Genomic DNA, 6918 nt, shown 5'->3' with positions numbered 1-6918 from the left:
TCACCACCGTCATTCCTCCCTCGCCGTGTCTCCAGTAAGTCGCTGCTTCTTTAGTTTTGATTTCTAAGATTCTGGCTTCTGAGTTGATTTTTTGTACTAGATTCTGATTTGTGATTGTGTTCTGAGTTGGGTTGTTCCTTAATGTGAGTCTGAATTTAATTTGAATTGTTTCACTTAGTTTTTCTGTTTCTGGATTTGGAGGTTGAGTTGTCTGTAACTCTGTATTCTGAGTTTTTGTTGTTGACAAGCATTGAATTTGTTGAATCTAGTTAGGGTTTGGTTAGTTATAAGAGGCTTGTTGCACAATAAGAAATTTCATCAATGTGTTATTCAATTGAATTGTATATTGGCAGCCCAAAAAGGGATAATTGAATTGTATAAGAGAATTGATGTTGAATAATTAGCCTTGGCTTGACAATGTTGCCTGCAAGATCTTTAATTTTTTGCAGCTTGAGTGGAAATTCTGCCTCAGTTAGTTGTTTTAAAGTTATCAATAAATTTAACTCAATCTGAATATTATTAATGAACTTTTCATCTTTAATTTTTTTTATATCTTAAATTCTATTAAAATTTTTTTACTTAAAAATTCATGAATTTTAATGAATTTAAATATATAAAATTATATATTAAATTTTTAATAATTTTATCTAATATTTAATTAAACCGGTTGAACCCCGATTGAACCCCGGTCGAACCACTGAACCAGTGAACCAGTCGCCTCACCGGTTCATTGACCGGTCCGGTTCTCGCAACCTTGATTTTTACTCTATTCGATCCCGCCCCACCGTACAATAATTCGCATAAAACTCGCTCCGTTTCAATTCGCAAGTAGTAAAACGTTGAATCCTAACCTGCTCCTGCGGATACCCGCCCCGCCCCTATAATTATTAAAATTTAATAAATAAAATTAAATTTCAAAATTTATATAATTATCATCACATACATAACATAAATTAAAGTAAAAACTTAAATATGATACAATATTATTAATCATTTACTAATTATTTTACATATATTATACATATTATATATTAAAATTATATATATTATATATATAGCGGGGCGGATAGGGACGAGTATTACCTAAACTCGACTCCATCATGCCCCTCCCAAGAATCCGTCCCGCTAAAACTCGCCCCGGTGCGGGGCGGGTAATTACCCGCTCCAAACAGGTAGGGACAGGATGGGTACCCGCGAATTCGGGTGGTATTGCCATTCCTATTCTTTTGGATCATCAATTTCTTAATAATTTAATTACTTCTCTTTATCCTTTGTTAAGATCATTATTAGGGATGTCTAGATGTCACTATTAAGCATGATAAAACTATATAATATAGTCTTATTAATTTAGTCATAAGCATACACACAATTATATATGTATTCATTTTGTTCTTCCCTTTCCTTCTATAGGGGTCGGGCTGAGATATTAAACACTAAATACCATTAACTTTGCTAATACCATGCATTCATAACCTCATTCTAATCATTTGCTTTCCACTTTCTATCAACTTATATACTTCTTTTGCAACAAAATGTACATACATGTTCAAATTCAGTTGTTGGTTACTTTTTATATATGGTAAAGTATATTTTTTGTCTCTAAAATTTGACAAAAGTTTTAAAAATATCCTTAAGTTTTATTTTGTTTCAATTTTGTCCCAACATTTTCGATTTACATCAAATATATCCCTAACGGTAGTTTTTCAAAAAAATTAAGACCGATTCAATAATAATTTCATAAGAATAACCCATCGACGCAAATAAATCAAGCATAATTTTCATGCATTATTGTTAGATTTGTTTTAAATTTTTTGAAAATTTAGCCGTCAAGGATATATTTGATGCAAATCAAAAACTTTTGGGACAAAATTGAAACAAAATAAAATATAGGAATATTTTTGAAACTTTTATAAAATTTTAAAGATAAAAAATATACTTTACCTTTTTATATATGATACTACATAGTTGAGTATCAAGTTTTACAACAATCAGTAATTCACTATTATATTATATTTCATAAATAAACAAAATAATAGGACTAATTAATATGTCACCTCAATTTCATGACAGATTATAGTATATATATGTACAAAAAATATATATGTATTAATATAATCTAATTAATTAACTAGTTAATTCCAGGAAATATTATTGTAGTTTCGCAAACTTGAATTTAATTAATATAATAATATGTATGGCATGCAAGTTAAATTATATATAGATTTAATTTTTCTGTTGATTTTTATAATTTTAACGAATTTTTAATTAGGTCTTTATATTTTTTTTAATTGAATTCTTATATCATATAAAATTTTGTAATTTAGTTTCTGCGTCACAAAAACATTGGCATCACCTTAATATTCTATTAAACCAAATAGAATATTCATTCAAGTATTAAATGTATTCATTTTATTTAATAGAATATTCAATTTCATTAGTTTCAGTATTTTTGTTATGATAGAAATTTAATTATAAAATTTAATATGATATAAAAATTTAATTAAAAAAATATATAAAAATTTAATTAAAAATTTAATAAAATTATAGGAATCAACAAACTAATTAAAGCTTATATATACTAGCCATGTTAGTGCATGTATGCCTCAATTTGACATCACTTGCTCGTCACTAGTTAAGAGTATCTAAAACCATTAAATCTTTAGTCATAATTGATGGTAACATCAAGCCATGGATTTATATATTAGTAACTATAGAGAAGGAGAGTGTAAATTCATTGGGAGTTGATAAACTTGTATTAAAGTATGATAAACCAAGATGGTAATTTATTACAAGGATGGCAGTTTATATAGGTGTGATCAGTTATAATAAGGGAGAGTTTGAATTCTTGGTTGAGCCTCAATGTACTGAAAAGGTCTATGACACGTTAGATTTAGATTAATATTAAAAAAGGAAGAGTTCAAGTTGGACAGAATTAATTAAACAATAGAGAGCTTAACTGTTGTTGTGTAGAAAATTGGAAAAAAAAAAAGTCGAGAACAGGATTGGTTCCATTTTTTTGGAATTGAAACAACAATGCTATGAGTCGTGGTGGGTTATGAGAAGGAAATATTTATACAAGATTTTAAAGAATACTGTGTTTTTTTTTTTTTTGGTCAGTTAAAAATGTTGTTTATGTTTCTAATTTTTTTTTCTTGAAATGGTTTGTCACACTATATCTAACAAAAAAAAAAAACGAAATTGAGATGAAAAAACAGTTCAAAAAAGATAAAAAGAAATCACATTAGAGAACTATGTATTACTCTTATAAGCTTGACATTCAAATTTAGCACTGTTAATTTAACTTCTCCAAGAGTGGAGCCTCACGCTCTCCAAAAGTGGAGATACACTGCTTCGACAAGCGGAGCTCTGATCATAATTTATTCTCAACTCTAGTTCGGATACAAATTTAAAGACAATCACAAATAACTGAGAGAGACAAAACAAAAGAAGGGAATCAACTCAACTAGGCAAGTCATGGAAGATACAGAAAATTCAGGCATGGAAGGGGATGTTCTAGAACTGCAGGAATCTCCAGCTCAACATGGAGATAATACAGATCAGAAACTAGTTGGTCGGGTTTTGACGGAAAAGGTGCTAAATACGGTCACAGTGCGCAAAACAATTCTCAACATGTGGGGAGATCAGCAGGGTCTGGTGATCATCAATGTAGGACCAAACTCCTTTATCTTGAACTTCAAAAGTCCGGAGGAAGCTAGAAGAGCGTATGATGGTAGACCATGGAGAATTGAAGGGCATATGCTGAGTCTGCAATGGTGGAGCTCAAACCTGTCCATTGATGAGGTAAACTACAATCAGCTTCCTATTTGGGTCCAAATACATGGGTTACCTTATGATAAAATCAATATAAAAAATGATGAGAAAATAGGAGCAATAGTAGGGAGAGTGATAGGTGCTGAGGATCCTTTTGTTGAAGGAAACATGCTTAGATCCTTTTTGAGGGTGAGAGTGGAGATAAACGTTCAAATGGCTCTGAAAACGGGTTTCTGGTTCAAAAGAAATGATGGAAGTCACTCATGGGTTGAATTTAAATATGAAAAACTGTATGATTATTGTTATAAGTGTGGGAGAATTGGGCATGACAAAAGAGCATGTATGGAGGAGCTAGTGAGGTCATTAGTAAACCCAGAAATGCCTAGATATGGACCTGAACTCACAACTCTGGGGCTGAAGTCGATAGAAAATGAGGCAAGAAAGGCAGGAATCAGGAGGAGAAAGGAGGAACAAAATAATTGGGTAGAGGAGTTGTGGGAGGCGCATGAAAGAAGCTGGCAGGGGAGAGAGTGGCTGAAAAGACAATCACAGAAGGACAGAGGGGAGTCAAGTCTAGGAGGTGTGAGAAGCTCTTAAACTAGTGCCTCTGCCAAATCTTGGGATAGATTAGTAAATCCACATGAACAAATGGGAGAGAGACAAGTGGCAATACAAGAAGTGCAAGATCAAGATGAAGGGGCTGATGATGAAGGAATGAACGGTGAGAAGTACAACTCTATCTTCAAGGTAGATGATGGGACAGCAAACCACAAAGAAGGAAAAAAGAAGAAGGTCATCCCATAAAATCAGCAAGCCAGTGAGTCAGTAGCAATGGGAAGCGTAAATGAGGTCAGGGGATTAGATAAAGTAGGGGAGAAAGGGGAGGACAGCAGCAAAAATCCTAAGAAGAATATAGAGAAAGGTGGGCCAAGCATGAGAAGAATAGACAGTACAAAAAGAGGGGCATGGGCTTTCATAAACCAAAGGCCCAATAGAAACAGACAACAAATTAAAAGTGGGCCAACTGAAGAAGAAAGGAACCTCACTATTGGACAAATATTGAAGGAGTTCAAAAAAAATATGGCTGAAGAAAAAAGGAAGAAAAACAAAGAAAGAGAAGCTGAAGAAGGGCCCCAAAACAGAAATAACATGGACATTGATGGACAAATCAGACAGTACAAACCAAAAGAACAAGAGTCAAAACAAAAGAGCAAGCAACTAGTCACAGAGAGCGATGGAGGCTTCTATTATGTTGAACTAGCAGAAGAAGAAGAGAAAATAGAGCAGAAAAATGGCAAAGCAATTGTAGTGGCCAGAGAATACGAAACAGAACTTGTTCAAAGAATGGAGAAAAAGTTGAAGCTTAAAAGAAGAAAGGAAGAGGACCAACAGGAGCAGATTGAAAATTTTCTGAAAGAAGAAGAGAAAGCTATGTAGATGTGGGGGACCAACAAGAAGAACAAATGGAGCAGATGCCTAATTGAAGGAAGAGCGCATGAGGAAGAGTCAAAGATTAGAGAAGACTTAGAAGACTCAATGGCTGAGGAGGCGGGCCTACACAAGCCCCCAACTCAACCATGAGTATTATAAGTTGGAACTGCCGCAGGGTAGCGGCCCCTGCGACAGTTTCTGAACTGCACAGCATGTGCAAACAACTAAAGCCTGCAATAGTATTTCTTATGGAGACTAGAGCTAGAGAAAGTACTATTAAGAAGCTGAAAAGAAGGTTACATTTTGAGAATGTATTTCACATAGAACCCCGGGGACTGTCTGGAGGGCTATGCCTTTTGTGGAATGAAATATATAATATTGATATTTATTTCTGGTGTGATAATCATATAAAAGCCTGTATTGATGACAAAAAAGGGAAGAGATGGGAATGCAACTTCATATATGGAAACCCATGTCCCGGAAGAAGAAAAGAGCAATGGAGAGCAATCACAGCGAATAATGACAACAAGGGGGAACCACAACTATTCATAGGAGATTTCAACGATATTTTGAGCCAAGAGGAGAAAATTGGTCTACATCCAAAGCCACAAAGCCAGGTAAGAGAATTCAGGCAGTTTGTAGATATGAATTATCTTATGGACTTAGACATAAACGGAGGAAGATTCACGTGGTTCAGCAACCCAAGGAATGGATTTATCACCAGGGAGAGGATAGCTAGGGCGCTAGTCAAATGGGAATGGAAACTCCTGTACCAGCAGGCATCACTCAAAGCTCTGCCGGCTATTAGTTCTGACCATTGCCCATTAGTTTTGGACATAAATCAGATTCAAAGAACAGAGAGGAGTTTTAAATTCGAGGCTTTTTGGACCGATCATGACGAGTGCGAGAATACAGTAAGAAAGGGATGGGATAAAGAAGACGTCCATGGATGCGTTTGGAAAGGAATTACAAGGAGAATGGAAAATTGTAAAGAGGAGCTTAAAAATTGGAGCAAGAGGACATTTAAACGAGCAGACAAAGAAATCAACAAGTTGAAAGAGGAATTAAAGAAGCTACAAGAGTCGAAATTAACACAAGATAAGCAGGAGAAAATGCTGCAAATAAAGGAGAATATAGCTACTTTATGGAAACAGGAAGAAAAATTTTGGGGACAAAGAGCCAGGTTGAAGTGGTTGAAATGGGGAGACAAGAACACATCTTTTTTCCATGCCACAACCATTCAAAGAAGGGGAAGAAATCGAATTGATAAGCTTAAAAACGAGGCGGGCCTATGGATAGAGGATAGAAAAGAAATTATGAATCACATCGAGGAACGATTTGACGCGTTATTTACTTCCAACAACAAAAGAAATTGTGAATCAACCTTAAGCAAAATTTCAGTGAGAGTCACGGAAGACATGAATAGGGAGCTGATCTCAGAAGTCACAGAAGAGGAGATTAGAAAATCAGTCTTCAGCATAGGGAGCCTCAAGGCTCCAGGGCTAGATGGTCTGAATGGACTGTTCTACCAAAAACACTGGGAGATAATTAAGAAGGAGGTATGTGCAGTAGTAAGAGAATTCTTTCGAAATGGGTACTTGCCGGAAGAGATTAGTGAAACCATAGTAGTCTTAATTCCAAAGGTCAAGAATCCGGAAGAACTTAATCACTTAAGACCAATCAGCTGCTGTAATTTCATTTACAAAATTATAACCA

Source organism: Arachis ipaensis, chromosome B4, assembly GCF_059453495.1.
Source record: "Arachis ipaensis isolate K30076 ecotype BB chromosome B4, ASM5945349v1, whole genome shotgun sequence".
NCBI classification, from domain to species: domain Eukaryota; kingdom Viridiplantae; phylum Streptophyta; class Magnoliopsida; order Fabales; family Fabaceae; genus Arachis; species Arachis ipaensis.
Note: the sequence above shows the minus strand (reverse complement) of the source record.